This window comes from Glycine soja, chromosome 18 (assembly GCF_004193775.1).
Source record: "Glycine soja cultivar W05 chromosome 18, ASM419377v2, whole genome shotgun sequence".
NCBI classification, from domain to species: domain Eukaryota; kingdom Viridiplantae; phylum Streptophyta; class Magnoliopsida; order Fabales; family Fabaceae; genus Glycine; species Glycine soja.
The window spans coordinates 33394910-33414545 of NC_041019.1; the positions used below are offsets into that span (position 1 = coordinate 33394910).

General features: G+C 40.6%; 2 pseudogenes; both read right to left on the reverse strand.

Moving 5' to 3' along the window:
• Positions 1-15766: 15766 nt before the first annotated feature.
• On the reverse strand, positions 15767-18435 carry LOC114397600 (annotated as a pseudogene).
• Positions 18436-19140: 705 nt separating this feature from the next.
• LOC114397166 overlaps positions 19141-19636 on the reverse strand; it is a 28863-nt pseudogene continuing 28367 nt past the window's right edge.

Sequence of the window (19636 nt, forward strand, 5' to 3'; positions counted from 1 at the left end):
ATAGGAATGGTAGTCACAGCATGGGTTTCTCCCTCTTTCTCACCCTCTTCATTTGCCCCAGTTTTCTCAGTCGTCCTAGTAGGATGATCAAATTTGCCTCTTTTCGGATCCACTTCGATCTTTTTGCTGGCGAAGACCAAATCTGTAAAACTTGAAGGTGTGTAATCCACCATTTTTTTCATAGTAGAACACCGGTCACGTGTCTACTATCATTATGATAATCTCTTTCTCTGTTTTTGGGGGTGCTACTTGAGTTGCCAAGTCTCTCCATCTTTGGGCGTATTCTTTGAAAGATTCGTGCCCCCTTTTTGCACACTTTTTGTAGTTGCATCCTATCCGGAGCCATATCAGAATTGTACTGACACTGCTTAATGAAGGCAACCATTAGGTCCTTCCAAGAATGGACTCAAGAAGGTTCCTAAGTTAGTATACCAGGCAACAGTTGTCCTAGTAAGACTTTCTCAGGAAAAATGTATCAGCAGTTTCTCATCTTTTGCGTATGCCCCCATCTTCCGACAATACATCTTTAGATGGTTCTTGGAGCGAGTAGTCCCCTTGTACTTGCCAAAGTCCGGCACCTTGAACTTGGGAATGACCATGTTTGGGTATTAGGAACAACTCTTCTAGGTTAGCAAAGGCATAATCTTCACCTCCTTCGATGGCCCTGAGCCTTTCCTCTAGATGATCCAACTTTCCCATTCCTGCCATAGTCATGAGGGTTTTTAACCGCTGTGGAATGCAAGAGGTGCAGTTGTGGGTGATACTGAGGGCCCTCCAAAGGGTTTTGTAGGGGTATACCACCAACTGCTTGCCCTTCAGTGGTATATCCGAGCCAAGGCTCGAAGTCGGCTAGATTGTGATGGGGAATTTCATGGGTCTCTTCCACAGTTTAAGAGACATGTGCATGATCAGTTTGGGGTTGCTGGCTTTCAATGGGTATAGGAGTGGAGTTATTGACATTCTTATTGGGAGTGTACGCCACATTGGGTGGCGTATAGTTGAGAGGCAAGCCATATGACGGGAAGGCGTGCTCGTTTTGAATTTGCACATCATGGGGGCCGCCCGTACTTCCTAAATCTTTGCCTACCATATTTGAGGTTGGATGATTCATTTGCTTGAGGCCGGATGGGGACGTCGGGTTTACCTTAGCAACAACGCTGGTAGCGGCAATTGCAACCGCATTGGCTTCCATTATCTTCTTCATGCTCATCATGGCCTCCATCATTGTGGCCATTTGCTCTTTCATGGCCTCCATGTCGGCCTTCATCTTCTCTTGCACCTCCTCTGCTTCACCCATTACTCTAGCTCTAGCACGAGTTCGGTAAGTGCGCCGTAAAGCGTGTCCTTTTCTTTTTGATAACAATGATTAAGTTCATTTTATTTTATTTTATTTTATTTTTCAAGGAAAGAATGCAATGAGCAATGCAACCAATGAAAAGCATGGATGTATGCGAATGATGTACAGTTAAAGTATTGCGAATTTTTACGCAGGATATGGGGTTGAATCAATTTAGATTTTCAACATGGTCCATGACATCTTTGTCAAGGTGAAACTGGAAGTAACAAGGACATCAATAATCCTAAATATGTTTGGCAGTAGACGAAGCAGTGATGTGACTCGATTCATCTTTTGCCCCAATTTTGCAAGACGGTTACTTCCATATTTCAACTTGACTTGATGAACCTTTTTGTAAAAGCATGAGCTTGGTTCAACCCTATAATCCAAGGAATGGCAATTCTGATCGCCAATACTTCAACAACATCTCATAGGGATGAATGACTCGGGCATACTTTAAGCTTATGCACGGAAAATGTAATTATGAAATTGAGATGCCCGAAGAAACACCATTTCCTAGTTAACCATGCATTAGGTACCATGTTCAATTATTTTGTTTTTTAAGTGAAACGGGTTTATGATCCCAACATGGTTGGCTCGTGGTGCCTAACACATGAAACTAAGAATGTAGTGTGAAGTTTCACGCTTCCCCCTTTTTTGTTTTTGTTTTGTAGAGGAAAACGCAAGGATGAGCAAACATGAAAACAAATGGTATGCAATTTTGCAGATCAAAAAGTTTGTTGAACGCATATGCATGATGATGCCATGACTCATGCAAAATGTGAGGCTGGAATATGATAACGGACAAATGCAGGATATGTCCATTATGATGTTATGAAGAGATGCTTATGCGATGCATGATATGAATGCATTTTACGGACACGAGAGCCCGGAAAATTATCTCTTCTTACTTGCGCATTTGGGGGCGCAGTGCCCCATGTGTACAATTAAGAAGGTGATATGGACCTTCCGGCTTCCCGTGACAAAGGACGAGACCAACATACAATGCATGCTAGAGATAAAATGCGGGAGTGACTTGATTCGTACTGATTTTTGGAGTAAAAACGTGGGATAAACTCATTTTTTTCAAAAAGTTATAACTAGTCAAGATCTGAGCGACAATACAAACTTCCTAGCGGTTTCTAATCATATGGTCCATTAAGTCTATCATATGCTGACAATAGCTGAGAAGTCCGTGGATCTCCTCGGGGGCGGAGTAGGTGTCCGCCACTGCTTTGGCCTTGGCTAGCAATGGGGGAAGTTCTTGACTCCTGTTCAAAGTAAGAGCAAATCGGCCCATCCTCATTGTTGCCTCTTGGTGCAGTGAATCAATTACCCTTTCCCTTGCTTCCCTTTCTACTGATATCTTGGCGTACTCATCCTCTAGCCTTTGCTCGTGAGTCGCCGCTAGATTTAGCTTCTCTTTGCACTTATCGATGATGGCCCACATATTCCCTTCAGTCTCGCTTTAACTGTTGGGACAAATTTCTTTTCGACCTAAGGTAAGCCTTTAGCTCGTCCTTCAAGATCATGCCTTTGACCCGTGATGATTCCTTTCACCTCTTCGGAGCTTGAGCTCACTATTGCTGCCCTATAAAGCCCCTCAAAACTTGTTTTGGTCGTGTTCTTCCTTTTGGGCCTTCTTGGTTTCTCGTTCCAAGGCTTCAGCTGGGCCATATTGACGTCCCTTAGTTCATCATACTCTTTTCAGACTTTGATGGCTATGGACTTGAACTTCTCTTCGACTACCCAGGCTCTTTCAAGCTCTGCCTTTAGGGCTTGTACCTCAACACTTTCTTCCAAAGCTTTAACCTCATCGTCTCTCACAGTCTTTAGATTTGGGAGTCAATCAAATCCTTGTGTTCGGACTCTCAGCCACTTATGATAGCCGCCGATGCTCCCATTACTGCTTCCCCTAAGCTCTTTGTCCTTTCTTCACGCCGCATCCCATGCCTTGGGAACTCCTTGGAGTACCCTCGCGTTGTGGTCACTAAAACTCTGTGCGATGAAAGGCGTGATGCTTTCGTCTAATGGCGCTCCTCTCATGGGGTAGCCAAGAGTTGGTGCACAACAAACAATTCTTGCGCCGCTCTTTTCACATCCCCGGTCGAACGTGTCATACATGGCCAAAATGGCGACGACCGGGCTTTCCTTGCCATGATGAAAGGCGAGGAAAGCGTCAATCGCTGCTAGGTCCACTAACCCTTCCATATTCGGAAAGAGGACAACTCCAAAGATCAAAACCGCCAAGATGTCAATAAAAGAAAGCCCATTCGCCTTGATTTGCCAAGGCCTTTGCCCTTTCCTCCAAACACTTCCTTGGTACTCCGACTACCCCATTCCTGTTTTGCTTTACACGGTCCAACTCTTGTGCTGAGATTTTCACCACCTTGGCAACTCTTGTCGTGGAGGGATAGAACCCAGAGAAAAGATATGGCTTCCTTCCTCCCAGTGGGTATCCCAGGATTTCTTCAAACTCTTTCACAGTCGGCACTAGCTGGAAGTCCTCAAATGTGAAGCACCTTAGGGGCTGGTCATAATACTGGGAAAGGGATGCAATTGGTTCCATGGAGACTTCTACCCTAGCTAGGTCCCAAATCTTACCATAGGCTTTGCAGAAGGCTTGCCGTTGAAGTTGACCCATTAATTGCCCCAACTTTCGTAAACTGGTGACCTCTAAGCTCTTGATTTTGACTTGATAAAACCTCTTTTTAAGCGAAGGCTTTTGACTTGATCCCATGTTTTACTAAAGTGAAATAAAATCTAGTGCGAATCAAAACTCCGACATCTATCATGGGTGGAATGGATGAATGCATGAAGGAATGCATATGACACGGATGCAATTTATGAATACGGGAGCTCGGGAAATTGTCTCCTTCTTAGATACAACGTCTTGGGGTAGCAAAGTGCCCAACGTATGTATTTAAGAAGGTGACACGGACCCTCCGTTGGTTTGCCCAAGAGAGGGGATTAAGACGGAACCCGCACATGATGCACATGCGAAAGGTACAATACGGGGATGTACATAGTATGATAATATTCACTGAACATAAGCAAACGGGTATATGATACTTATGCATGGCAGTGTGAAAATTGGCACGCAGCGTGTTTGCTCCGTGCCCCTATTTAAGGGACCTATAAGGGAGAGAACTAACTAGGCTTTTAGCAATAATCCCCAAGGTAGTCATATCTCTCTTGATGATTTCTAGAGGTATCATCCCCTTCGAAGAACATATTGCAGCAGTAGGGACTACTAGCAACAATAGGTTTTCAAAGAGAAAAGCTCTAGATGAGGGTTCACTGTAATCAAGCAAGTCGGAGACCTAGCATGATCACAGATTCACCTCCACTCCTTATGCTCCCATGAACCCGGGTATAGGGCCCTTTTTCACTCACAGTGTGTGCAAATAGTGTTGGTGTTTGTGTGCATCAAATGAATAAATATTTACTTCATGCATACATTTAAAACGCACTAAAAGCAACAAAGAGTTTATATACACAAGAACATAATGAAAGGAAACCAACAAAGGGGTAAGTCACGGTAAAACATTGCACAAAATTAAATGGCCTAACTCTCTAAAAACAGTCCCCAGTGGAGTCGCCAACTGTCGCAACCTACCCTTCGGCGGGAGGGCGACGCGAGACTCGCGGGATGCGTGTTCCACGAAAGGAATACGCGCGGAGTCGCCACCAACGTTTATTTGAGGAAAACGTCGGAAAAACCGGAAAAGACGCGATCTACGAACTTTTAAGTGAAAGGTTCGGGAGTTGTATTTACGCACGGGGAAGGTATTAGCACCCCACACGTCCGCCCCAAGGGACGGCAGCCTTTAATCGAATGTGCAAACATGACTTTGATTTTTACGTTCCTTTTTATGTCCTTATATCCTTTTATACCCTTTTTATATTTTTCCCTTTTTTTGTGGTCGACAAGGGTGTTTCCCTTTGCTCCTACGTATTCCTCAATTTGGGATGAGAAAATCAGACCTACGTAGTTCTTTTTTATCAAGTGATTCTTTTTTACTTTAAGAGGTGATCATTTTAAGGCGTTGGACCTTAAAAATGATCCATTTTACTTAGTGAGGAAATGAAATGACAAACTTCAAAAGCCTATTTTTTATGGACGAGCTTGACTAGGCGAATTGATTTTAGCCTTTTAGTTTCACTTTAGTTATTAATCAATTCGATTAAGAATGAGAAATCCCAAAGAGAAAACGTCCACTTGATTTTCCGCTTTATTTTACTAAAAGATATCTTTTTGATTATTATATTATTTTTTACCTCTTTTTGATTTCCAACGTGGTTACGGCACGACCGAACGGTCGGAATTTATTTTAACCGAAGTTAATGGATAATACAATTCAAACGTTCGGTGGAAATTTATTTTATTTTTAAGTTAAGCGAGAAATGACTTAAGTAAAATGGCTTAAGCACGTCAACAGGGGGTATAAAAAGTAAACAAAACGAGAATAAAAATGCACGAAACACAATGTGGACCACTACGGGCACATAAAATGAATCGAAAAGCTTGGTTCGAGGTACTTACCCGTTGAAGATCGAAGAACGATGAAGAACGAATGAAGAACGTCGAAGAACGGTTGAAATCTTTGCGAAATTCCTCACGGAAAACGTTACAGAAACGTTTCGGAAGCGCCTCGGCTTAGATTTTCTTCACGGAAACAATTTTTCCAAGCAAATTCGAAAGAGAGAGAAGTGCCTAAGGGGCTGAACCCCTTCCTTCTTGCCTTCCTCCCCTATTTATAGCAAAATAGGGGAGGTGGTTGCCGCCCAGCTCGCCCAGGCGAGCAGGGTTGCTTCCCCCAGAAGCAACCGCCTTCTGGAGGAATATTCCGGAGGGCCCAAGTGGGCCTGGGTGCTATTTGCACCCCCATTTTTACTAAGTACACCCCCCTCTGCTGTTTTTTGGTGATTCTTTTTTCGTAAAGTTACGGAAACTTACGAATTTCGTAACGATACTTGTTTTCTTTCCATAATGTTACGGAACCTTGCGGATTACATAATCATCCCCTTTTTGACTTACGGAATGTTACGGAACCTCACTTAATTATGCAACGATGCTTCCATTTGATTTCCGGTGTGTCACGGAAACTTACGGATTGTGCATCAATATTTTTTTGGTTTTTCGGCATGTCCTGGAATTTCACAAATTGCCTAATGATGGGTGCCAAGCACCTCACGAGGACCAAAGAATGGTCGCACGTCATCGAGCAAAGGTCCCCGGACGAAATTAGGGTATGACAACCTAGTTTACATTTCTTGCTTACTTTCATAGCATATTTCCTTTACCTTCCATTGTCAAACCGCCTAGATAGCTTGTCTTTTACCAATTAGTTTTTACCTTATCTTTCACACCTCTTTTTGTGTTTATTTTGGCCAGTTTCAACCATAGTTTCTTTTACCTTTTGTTTTCAAACCCCCAACAAGAAAGAACCACAACTTAGAGGCTAACTTAGATTGGGAAATAAGGGTAGAGCAACAACTTAAAAAGAAGTCTACTTCAAAATCTTATGGCTCTCACTCTTATCCAAAGAAAGACCAAGGCCAAGGCATCCTAGGGGTGACACCTTCTAAGACCAAATATGATAAGGGGAAGACAATAGAAAAGCAACCCCTTAAGGCTAGTATGCAAGAGAAGACTAGCTCCATGAAGTGCTTTAAATGTCTTGGAAGAGGACACATTACTTCTCAATGCCCCACCAAGAAAACCATGATTATGAGGGGCCAAGACATTTATTGTAGCCAAGATGAGGCTACTACTTTACCTTCCTCTAGTGAAAGTGAAGAAGCAAAAGAGGAAGAATCTAGTGAAGAAATCTACCCCAAAAAGAAGGACAACCTTTAATGATTAAGGAGGAGTGTAAGGAGGTAAGTGTCTCCTCCATGAGGTTAGCTAAGAAGGAAAGTCATTTTGAAATAATGACAAATATTAAAGAAACTTCCCCTCTTAGACAACCTCCACATCTTCTCCTTTGTAAAAAGACACTTGTTAGAATTGCCACACTTCTTGGGCTTGAGGTTATTCCTCAAGTAAAAGAGCTATTGGATGAGGGTTTAGTTCGTAAGAGCTTAAATCCTTGTACTTTGTTGGTGCCCAAAATAGGTATTAATAGGCACCAAATCCCTAAAATAAGTGATATGATGAATGCGTTGAGTGTTGAGACCCTCTTTTGTAAAATCAGTCATGCACGCAATATCTTTATGATTCATGTACATAGGGACTCATTAGGATGGTTTGTTCTTATTTTTGGTTTTAATACAAACTTAGGTGCTCATATGGGACACCTTAAGTTTGTCGTATTTTTTTCAAGGAATAATACACATGAAAATATAGAAAAAGGTACGCTTTATTGCATTACTTTCCTTAATTTTTTAAATAGTGGTCAACGGGTTCCCACAGACCCTAAGAGAATAAAGGTCATTCCTGATTGGCCCACTCCACCAAGTATAAGGGAAATCTGGGGCTGCCATGACTTAACAATCTTTTACAAAAAGTTTGTCCCATATTTTTCTATACTTGTAGCACCACTCATTGAGTTGGTGAGGAACAATGTTCCCTCATGGGAAGATGTCCATGAAATGGGTTTTCAGACCTTATCCTACTCTAACATGCCCAACACCACTAATACATATGTTTTTATTCTTTTTACAGGTGTCGAGGGAAGGGGCCCAGAATATGAAGAAACTTGGGATTTGAGGTCAAATCCTTTCCAAGGTGGAGGGGATGATGCAATCCTACCCCCCAAGGGTATTGGATAGAAGACTCCAAGAGGATTGGGCTAGAACTGCTAAAGAAGGCCTTGGGGTTCTCATGAACCCCAGGATAGATTTCTGAGCCCATGGACCAAGGTTGAGTCCTCTCTTCTTTGTAAACATTAGAATAGGTTTTTCCTTCTTTTGGGCCTTGTATTTTGGCCATTCTAGTAGTATAGGGTTTTAGCCTTGTATTTCAGGGCATTTTGAGTAGTCTTTGTAGTAGGGACTTTTTTTATATTTTCATGTATTTTGGCATGGGGTGAGCTTAGTTATTATAGGGGGTGTGTGTAGCTATGTTGTAGCTTCTTTAGGAATCTTCTCAAGAAGGTGAGCTTAGTTATTAGAGGGGTGTGTGTAGCTAAGCTCTAGCTTCTCAAGGAAGTTTTCTCAAAGAAGCTTCTCAAGGAAGTTTTCTCAAGAAAGCTTCTCAAGGAAGCTACCTAGTCTATAAATAGAAGCATGTGTAACACTTGTTGTAACTTTGATGAATGAGAGTCTTGTGAGACACAACTCAAAGTTCAACTTCTTTCCCTTTTTCTTCCTTCAATTTCATGCTCCCCCCTCTCTTTCTCTCCCTATTTCTTTTCCTCCATTGAAGCATCCTCTCCAAGCTTCTTATCCAAGGCTCATCTTAGTGGTGAAGATCCTTCTTCCATGGCTTATCCCCTAGTGGATGGCGCCTCCTCTCACCTCTTCTCCTTTGTCTTCCGCTGCATCTCCATGGTGGAAAATCACCATTAAAGGACCTCATTGAATTTCAAAGATCCAGCCTCCATAGAAGCCCCACAAGCAAGCTTCCATCACATCTCAGGCTTCATCCTTCGCAGCTTTTGCTTGACCGGGGAACACCCTGTGGTTTAGAGGTAAGCAATGTTGTATGATGTCAGGGCTTAAACCTGGCATATCTTAGTATGACCAAGTGAAAATGTCTTGGTAGTCTCGCAGCAGAGCTACCAATTCATCTCGAATATGTTTGGTCATGCCCGTGCCAACCTTGACCTCTTTCTTTTCCTCGCCAACACCCAAGTTTACAATTTCCCTCCTTTCTTGGTGTGGCTTCATTTCCTTTTCTTCTTTTTCGACCATCCTTTTTAGCTCTGGGGGAAGCCTCCAATCCTCATCTTCCCCATCCTCAGCTTAGTTTACCAGCTGCTTGAAATCTACGTCTGGGTCCTCGGTATCTATACCGTTTGATCGCAACAAAATAAACATGAAGACGAATAAGAATGGATGAAAGTGCAAGAACAAATGACAAAAGATTATTTTTATATATATTTGATAGCAAAAGACAAGCCTAAACAGGGGGAAAACCCTGAAGCCTAGGCCTAGCGATAGGGTTAAGACTAACAAACTACATTATGTTCGCCATGGAAATTTTGGGTTGCTCGACAACTTGCCAGTTCCCTAATTCGAATTTGGGAGGGCACGACCGCACCCAATTTGGCTGCTCTTGGGGGACTTCATCGTGGATCATGGCGACCCGCCCTTCACACATCCAACTTGTGCTGACAAAGCTTTTGTTGATGTGACATAAGGGAATCCCCTTCACTTGCGGTCCTTGTGGCTGGCCCATGCTTCTACCCCTCCTTTCTTGGGCACTTCCCCTCACGTTGGCATATGTAGGCTTATATCCTAGCCTGAACCTTCTGTTAGGTGGCTTTAGCATTGGGAAATGCACTATTGCCTTAGAACTTGAATGAAGCAGAATTGAAACTGAGTCTTAAATGAGGGATCTGCGGATTAAGTTTTGGTTTTAAATATGCTATTACAATAATGTTGTTTGGTCTAAGTCTAGTCCAACAAGACGGATCTGAGGACAAAGCTTAGGCTAAATTAGTCTAAACTTTCGAAAGCTATTTAAGCTGAGTCTAGTACAACAAGAGGGATCTGAGGATGAAGCTTAGTTTAAGTTAGTCTAAACCTAGGATGGTTGTCTAAATTAAGCCTAGTCCAACAAGAGGGATCTGAGGACGAAGCTTGGATTGATTTAGTCTAACTAGGGATCGAGGATTAGTAATTTAGGCTACAATATAGAACACAAAATCATGATTGATTAGAGAAACATCTTTATATACATCAGTTGGTTTGTTAGAAAGACCCAACATTTTTACCTACTGCTGTCAATCTTACTTACTTGCAGTTTTACTGTTTTTAGCTTAGACTTAGTTTAATTCTGTTCTAAATCATCAATTATCAATTTTTCTTTGAACAATGCCTTATTTTTGAATTTAACCCCGTCTAATACTAGTTCTATGAGTTCGATACTTGGATTCATCCGTTTTAATTTTAAATACTTGACGATCCGGTGCGCTTTCCGGCAAATCGAATTTCCCTTGAACATATTTGTATAAAGAAAAAATTTGACCAAAAAGTAACTGCAGGGGAAATCCAACAAAGTATTTATGGCGCCGTTGCTGGGGAGCTAGATTCTTTAGAAAAGTTTAGTTCAGTTTTACGACATTGCTTTATATTTTTCTCTTTGATTCATTGATTCTTTTAGTTCATATTTTAGTTACCGTACATTCATTGTTCTTTTGAACTGGATAATTGTTGTTCTGTTTTCTTGTATGCAAAGAAGATCTACTGCAGGTGATTTGATTCCCAATGATTTGGAGATTAATGCCACTTGTAGAAGGCGTAATTCAGAGAGAATCAAAATTTTTTTTGCAGTATTTAGAAGCAACAGCAACTCCAGAAGAAGAACCTTGATCTTCCAAGGCATCTTCTAGTTTTCCTATTGTAGGGCATTCTCATATAGAACCTGTTGAAGATCCAATCATGGCTGAAGAGCTAAGAAGAGTAACCCTGGAGGATTATTCAAGTTCTACTGTGCCACAATTTTTCACCAGTATTGCACAGCCAGAAGTTCAAGCTTAGACAATTACATATCCTCCTTCTTTGATACAACTAATTCAAAATAATCTATTTCATGGTCTACCCAATGAAGACCCTTATGCTCACTTGGCCATCTATATAGAGATATACAATATTATCAGGTTGGTGGGTGTGCCTGCGGATGCAATCAGGTTGAGTCTGTTCTCATTTTCTTTATCTGGAGAAGCTAAGAGATGGCTTCATTCTTTTAAAGGAAACAATCTGAAGTCATGGGATGAAGTAGTAGAAAAGTTCTTAAAGAAGTACTTCCTTGAATCGAAGACTACAGAAGGCAAAGCTGCCATATCTTTTTTCCACCAGTTACCAGATGAATTGTTGAGTGATGCACTTGAAAGATTCAGAGGTTTATTGTAGAAGACTCCCACTCAAGGTTTTTTAGAACCAATACAGCTCAACATATTTATAGATGGGTTGAGACCACAATCTAAGCAGCTCTTGGATGCTTCAGCTGAGGGTAAGATCATAATGAAGACCCCAGACGAAGCAATGGACTTAATTGAAAGCATGGCTGCTAGTGACATTGGCATTTTGAGAGACCGAGCCCACATTCCTACCAAGAAGAGCTTATTGGAGCTAACCTCACAGGACACTATGTTGGCACAAAACAAGTTGCTATCCAAGCAACTAGAAACAATAACAGAAACACTCAGTAAGTTGCCAACTCAGCTTCATTCTGCACAAACTTCACATTCTTATATTTTGCAGGTTGTAGGATGTACACTTTTTGGTGGAGCTCATGAATCTGGATGTTGCATCCCTTATGAAGAGCACATTGCACGTGAAGTTAATTATATGGGGAATAAGCCCAGAGGCAATTTCAATACAAGTGGATTTCCAGGATTTCAGAACAATTAGCAGTATCAGCAGCAAAGATAGTGGCAAAATCACCCTAGTAAACAATTCAACAGAGACCGGGGTGGTTCATCTACAAGGCCACAATAGCAGATGCCAAGTCTCTATGACCGAACCACAAAGCTGGAAGAGACTCTAGTTCAATTCATGCAAGTGTCAATGTCTAACCAAAAGAGCATCGAGTCTGCAATTAAGAATCTGGAAGTCCAGGTGGGCCAGCTTGCAAAGCAGTTAGCTGAAAGACCATCCAACAACTTCACAGCAAAAACATAGAAAAATCCTAAAGAAGAGTGCAAAGCTGTGATGACGAGAAGCAAAATAGCGACTCAAGCGGAGGAAAGTAGAGCTGATTAGAAGGTGGAGGGATTTAAACAATAGTCGGCTGATGAACCAACACTGGAACTGGTTGGTGATTTAGTTGAACTTGAAGAAATTGTTGAGGAAGCAGAAGGTGATGAGGAAGGAGCGACACCAATAAGAGACTGTCAAGAAAAAGAAAAAGAAGAAGAAATAAAAGAAGAAGAAGAAGAAAAGTTGAAAAATGAAAAACAAAAAGAGAAGGTTGTTGAGATTGCGAAGAAGAAGGGCAAGAGTGAGGCTAACATAGAAAAAAAGAAAGAGGCCACTCTTATTGAATGCAAGGAGGTACCTTATCCATTGGTACCCTCATGGAAAGATAAAGAGCGACATTTGGCTAGATTTCTTGATATCTTCAAGAAACTGGAAATTACCTTGCCATTTGGAGAAGCACTTCAGCAAATGCCCCTCTATGCCAAATTTTTGAAGGATAAGTTAACCAAGAAGAATCGGTACATCAATAGTGACAAAATTGTTGTGGAAGGTAACTATAGTGCTGTGATTCAACTCATTCTCCCACCCAAGCACAAAGATCCTAGAGTTGTCACGATACCGTGTTCTATTGGTGAGGTCGTTGTAGGCAAAGCTCTTATAGACTTGGGAGCTAGTATCAATTTAATGCCTCTTTCCATGTGTCGGTGACTTGGAGAGATAGAGATAATGCCTACACGCATGACCATCCAGTTAGTTGACCGCTCCATCACAAGGCCATATGGAGTCATTGAAGATGTTTTGGTGAAGGTTAAACACCTTATATTTCCAGCTGATTTTGTTGTCATAGACATAGAAGAGGATGTTGACATTCCTCTCATTCTTGGCCGCCCATTCATGTCTACTGCAAGCTGCATGGTGGACATGGGAAAGAAGATACTGTAGATAGGCATAGAAGATCAGCTTTGATTTGTTCCATGAGGACAAAGATCCACCAAGCCAAAATGTCTGTTTTAAAGTGCATGTGATGGAGGAAAGGAGACATGAGAAGAAGGTCCTTGAAGTAGGAACTCTATTGGATCCTGGATAACAGGATGATGCATCAAGCTAGTGACGTTAAAAGAGCGCTTACTGGGAGGCAACACAACTTTTCTTTCCCTTTTCTAATTTTCATTCTTATCTCTTGCATGTAGTTAGGATACCTTGCTTGTGATTGTGATTAATTTCAGCTTGTTTAGTAATGAACAAGGGGTTTTAAGCTTGTATTAAGAGATAGACAGAAAAAGACTTAGAATTTTTTTGCAATTGTCTATCCGCTAAGCGCACACCTTGCGCTAAGTGCTCAGTCTTCACGCGCTAAGCCGAGCTTGCTCGCGCTAAGCGTAGAGACCCCTGATTGGTTGGCTGAATAGTTCAGCTAAGCGCGCATCACTGCGCTAAGCCCAAGATCTTCACTGTAATTAAACCTTATGCAGTGGGCTTAGCATCGATGATGCACTAAGCACTACTTCTTCTCGGGAAAAATTTTATGGTAGAAGCGTTAAGCGCGCTGTCCTGCGCTAAGCCCTAGATCCATTCTGTAACTTGAGCTTTTAAGCTGGGCTTAGCGGGGCAAGAAGCACTAAGCTCCAATCTCTTACGGTTTTTGAATTCTTGGAAGTTCGCTTAGCGCACTTGTTGCGCTAAGCCTGAACTACTCACTATAAGTTGAAGCTTGATGGTATGCTAAGCCTCACATCTCAGGCTAAGTGCATATTGCAGAAAATTTTTGTGTTGCAAAAAGCGCTAAGCATAGCCTGCTGCGCTAAGCCCCAGATGCTCACTGGACCTTACAACTTCAAGTTGGGCTTAGCATGAGGCTAGGCTAAGCGCTTGGGTTTTAAACTCAAACGTCACATGGGCACGCTAAGCGCAGCTGTGCGCTAAGCGCACCATACGATTTTCAGTTTTTAAAAAAACCAAAGGTTGAGGCACTTGGGTGTTACCCCAAATACCTTCAGCTTCTGCCTTTGTGAACCTTGAGCAAGTGTGTATTTCTGCTGCGTGTGTACTACTTGTCTGCATCTTCTTGCTTCATTTCAAGAAAAACCTAAGTAAGTGGGTACATTTCCATTTTTATTTTTCATCCTTCAAACCTTAGGATAGATGACTTCTCGTTTTCTTAGTTGTATGTTGTTAGGTTAAGGTTACTAGCTTTAGGGTTAGTCAATGTAGGATTTTAGGTAACTTAGAAGCCCATTAGGGGAAATGTGGCTAAAAGGGGTGAAGACCCCTATGGTTCTGTTTGGAAATTGCGATGACGCACTAAGCGTGCCTGCTGCGCTTAGCCTGTTCATCGCTACTGTTAAAATTTTGGATTTCCAGATGAACGCGTTAAGCAGACCATCTCGCGCTAAGCGCGTTTATCCCTATTGATGAACGAAAGTGATAAGCCTGCTAAGTGCGTCTATGTGCTAAGCGGGACTAGTGTTCAGACATTAAGATTTTTAGAATTTTTGTTCAGTGCTAAGCCTGACATGTTAGGCTAAGCGCCACTATGCTTCTGTAAGTTTTCCTTAGAATAAGGCTAAGCGCAACTGCTACGCTAAGCCCTTGTTATGTGTTGAGCTAAGTGCCTTGCTACACTAAGCTCAACTCTCTGACTGTTTTTTAAGTTTTTGTAGTTAGGCTAAGCGCGCCCTCTGCGCTAAGCCTGAGTGTTATTCTGATGAGGCTGAGCTAAGCGCGCCATGCTGCACTAAGCTCAAACTCTCTTCTGTTTCGAAAATTGTAGACTTAGGCTAAGCTTAGCTGCTGTGCTAAGCTTAATCTGCAGAAAAAATATTTTCTATGTCTTCAGGCTAAGCGCCAGTCCACTGCGCTTAGTGCCTGAGTAAAATTTCATAAGGCGTGCTAAGCTCAGCCTGTTGCGCTAAGCGCCCAGTCAAAATTTCAATTTTAATTTTATGTTTTTGTGAAAATAACCTATTGTGAGAGATCCAGGTTCACATCTCAAGAAGCTTGGGAGAGGTATACAGATATTGTGGTGCCTAGGAAACTACTACTAGAGAGGAATGTGGTAGTTTATTACATCGAGTTTGACGAGTTCAAGGAGGAACTCGAGAGAAGACACTGGGATGAGGAGTTGATTGATTTTAATGACAGTAGCATAGACATTGCCATTGTGAAGGAATTTTACGCTAACCTCTACGACCCCGAGGATAAATCACCTAAGTAGGTGAGGGTGAGAGGTTATCTAGTGAAATTTGATGAGGATACTCTGAACACATTCCTGAAGACCCCAGTAGTTCTGGAAGAGGGGGAAATTTTGTGTGCTTATTCCAGGTTTGCACTCCTGAAGCTTGATCCTCAAGAGTTGGCTGCTAAGCTCTATATCCTAGGGAGGGGATTCGAGCTAAATGCTGATGGGCAGCCGTTGAAGATACTGAGGAAGAACATGACCACCCACTACAAGAAAAATGACCTATACCTACGGACAAAAACTGTCACTATAAATAAAAAATCTGTAGGTAAATGTATGATTGACTTTGTCCTACAGACATTTCTTCTTCAACTTTGAGATGGCATATAATGACGGCTAATTCACTATAGGTTTTACCTACTATGTATAGTGTGTAGGTAAAAGTCATTAACTTCTACTTACATTTATTAACTGTAGGTAAAAGTCTTTAATATGTATCTATCATCTTCAACTGTAAGTAAAAGTTATTAACTTCTACTTACATTTCCTAACTGTAGGTAAAAGTCTTTAATATGAACATCACTTGAGACCACAAGAACCTTCTTTCCTATTAACCGATGCCACAAAACTGCACTATTTAGAAACAAGGCCAGAACCTAGGATTAGATATGTTCAAACATGATGTAATAACACTTGATGTCTTTTGGCAGAACTTCAATTTCTTCTACAGGGACATCTGACACTGATTTTTTTGCCTTTTGTTCAACATACTTGCTTGCTTGAATATTTTCATGGCGCCGGCTGATTCCAGATTTTAACACTTGAATCTCTCTCATTTCATCCTTAGTTTTGAAACTTTCATTCCATCTGTTTAACAGCCATTTCAATTGCACTGATCCTTTTTTGCAAGCCTTGGAAGCCTGGAAGTGCATCTGTTGCCATAGCATTCTGATCTTCACCTGTTTGTGGACCACTTTCAGCATATTTGTGATTCATCAAATCTTTAACCTGGAAACAAAGATTGAAACAAATTACATCAATATAGAAAATGAAATAGTGGCTGGTTCCCAACTGAAGATACCATGTAAATTACCTTTAATACTTTGTAGTTATGAGGATTTGCATGTGCAAGTGTCTGCATCTCCAAGGATGTTATACAATCATTCAAAGCACTGACAGCTGGGACATAAGCAGCCAAATGACCATGTAATCTCCCATTTTCACCTTCCAATTTGTTAACTCTTTCTTTCAGCGTTTCACTTTCCATACCTTTAAAGTTGCTTCTGCGATCAAGATCTTCACATGCATCAGCTAGCTCATGCACCTTCTCTTCAAATAATGTCTCATTGACAGTAGAAATCTGCAGTCTGGTATAGAGTGTGGCAGCCTGAGTATCCTTGTCTGAGGATAATTTTAAAATTTGACTAGCTTGGTCTTCAAGTATCACCCTGGCTCCATCATACTTGCTCTTCAGATCTTCCACCAATCTTTGCAATTCTGTTTTCTCATCATGTAAAGTGCTAAACATCTTTGCTGCTTCCAAAATCTCATTTTCCTTTTGAGACAACAATTCCTTTCCATTCCTAATCTGACAATTTAATTGATCATTAACGGATTGAACTAATTTTAGTTCATTGCTTGACAATATCAAGGACTCTTTAAGATCTGAGTTTTCCATTTGTACATCTTCCAATTTGCCCATCATTATTTTTAGTTTCTCCTCAAGGTCAGTATTTACTGAACAAAGTCTATCAAGATCTTTGCTTAGCTCTTTAAGTGCCTGGAGTTTTTCAAGGACAATGTTCTGGTAAAGCAGAGAAAGATTGGATTGTGCTATGGTATCGTGAATCATAATGCAGATTTCTTCTTCCAATTTACTTTTCTCTTCACCCAGGTCCCAAAATCTTTTCATCAAGGAATTTTTCTCTTCAAAGGTTTTGCAACTTTCTTCCTTTATGTTTTGGTGATCCTCTTTCAAGTCTAACAACTGTTTGCATAGATTCACTATTTCAGTTGTCATTACTTCCATTTTCCCTTCTCCTTTGCTTATTGTCAACTTCAATTCCTGATTCTTCTCCAATATCTTTTGTACCTCTGCTTGCAATGTCAAGAACTGCTTAGACTGGGTTCTCAACTCCTCATCAAGAGAATCTCTTTCTGTCAAAATATTTTCAACCTTTAATTTCAACTGGCCAAGGAATGCAACAAGAACTGAATTCTCAATGGCCACTTGCTAGCTTTCATTGAAAATGCTAACAAAAGAATTTTGTGTCTCCTGAAGTTTGCCATGTATATGGTTCAGAAGCTCCTGGTCTTCTTCAATAATACCATCACACCAAGGCTCACTGTTAGCATCAAGAGTTTTTAACGCCTGAAGCAATCCAATTCGTAGTATTTTAATTTTCTCAAATAATGAATTCACATCAACTTGCTTTTGAACATTGTCATTCTCCAATTTAGATACCAATCTATCAGACAGTTTGGAAGACTCCAAGAGTCTCTGACTCTCAACTAGAAGGGAGAAGTTCTTTTGCTCTGAACCCTGGATACATTTCTGCAAGATGAAAATTTCCATTTGAGCATGTGCAGCTCTGTCCAGTTCCTCTTCAAATTCCTTTTTTTGGTAATCTGCATCTTCTTGGAGAACAAAAATTTGTAATTCCTTCTCAGCCTATTGACAGTCATTCAATTGCACAATTTTGGAATGCTCTTCCCTTTCAGTTCCAAATGCTTCAATTCCAATTCACTGTGTTTTTTCCCAAGATCTTTCAGAGTTTGATGAGTGATGTTCAATTGTGAAACCAACATTTCTTTATCAGAGGTGAGACTGGACTTTTCATGGTCAAACAATAGACAAGAGTCTTCTAAAATCTTTGACTTTATCCTTAATCCTTCAAGCTCAGAATTCACATTAAATAGTGAACTTTCTAAAAGGTGGTTTTTTTTCTGAGAGCTTCTCCAGCTTCTCAACTGTGGTTTGTAACTGAGAAAACAAGGTGGCTTTCTCAGCAGCAAGAGTGAATTTCTCCCCAAGCAAAGATTCACAAGTTTCTTCCAATATCTTTACCCGGTAGCGTGATGGGCCTGACGTATCACTCCAGTTGCGTGATCATATCTCTCAGCCAATGCCCGTTATGCACGGTAAAACTCTTCAACTACATTAACCCTAGAATTCATAGCTCAAGTCACGCTAATTGGTCCAAGAAGGAAGGAATCTGGGGATGATTTTGTTTGTGTTTGTTCAGGCCTAGTAGGGTCTTAGCCTTGCCCTTGGAGACTGCAAGAGTGAGCTCCAGATCAGGAACTACTGTTGCAACATTATTATTTGAAGATTTCATCTGAGGATGAAGCCACAAAGGCACAACTTCATGTTCAGCACCAGCTGGTCCAGCTTCACAATATTTATCACTATCTTTCTGCTCATCTAATTTAGTATCTTGTAATTGAACAAGTGACAAGGTCACATCATCCTCAATTTCACATTTGGAAGACTTGCAGTTAGAGCTGCTAATTGGATTTGTGATGTCATTACCAACCTGCCATAATTGATATCCAATCACATGGTATCGAGAAAATTAAATTATTTATTGCCTCCCTTCCTATGATGTTTGTTTTTTTCTTTTCTAATACTGGAACTATAATATTTTTTAAATTAATTATTTTTAAACTACAAATATTTTTCAAAGAAAAAAAATAATATATTAGTAAATAATTAAGAGAAAAGTATTAATAATAATGATAATTTAAAAAAATTATAAATTTAAGATAAATTTATTGTTATCAATTAAATTAATTATGAATTAAGTAATTAGAATATAGTAACAGAAAAAGTATAAAATTTATTATAAACAAAACTAATTTAAGTACATATATATGGATATGTGATTGATATAAGATGAGATAATTAGGAAGTTGATCATGATGGATCTATGTATATATATACCATGTCAAAAAGACTTGAACGTCTCTTTTTCTTATTCATGGTTGCAAGCCGAATAAAGTACTTCTGAGCATGGCTAGTGACTTGGGTTGGGGTTCTTGAAGTCACATAGTTTCTAGAGATACCCCTCCAATCACCTTTTCCCAGCTTCTCAAGTCCAACAAGGAACGTTCGGTGCTCTTCTTCTGTCCATGGTACTCCTATCATGTATGTAAGCACAAGAATCAGAGACTTTTCCCAACAAAAATTAACGAAATTAAATATATAGTACTTCCATGGGATAACAAATCCACAACAACCAACAAAATTTAATGAGTGATGAAATGTATTCAAACAAAATAGATAAAAACAATTAAACCTAGCTAATAAT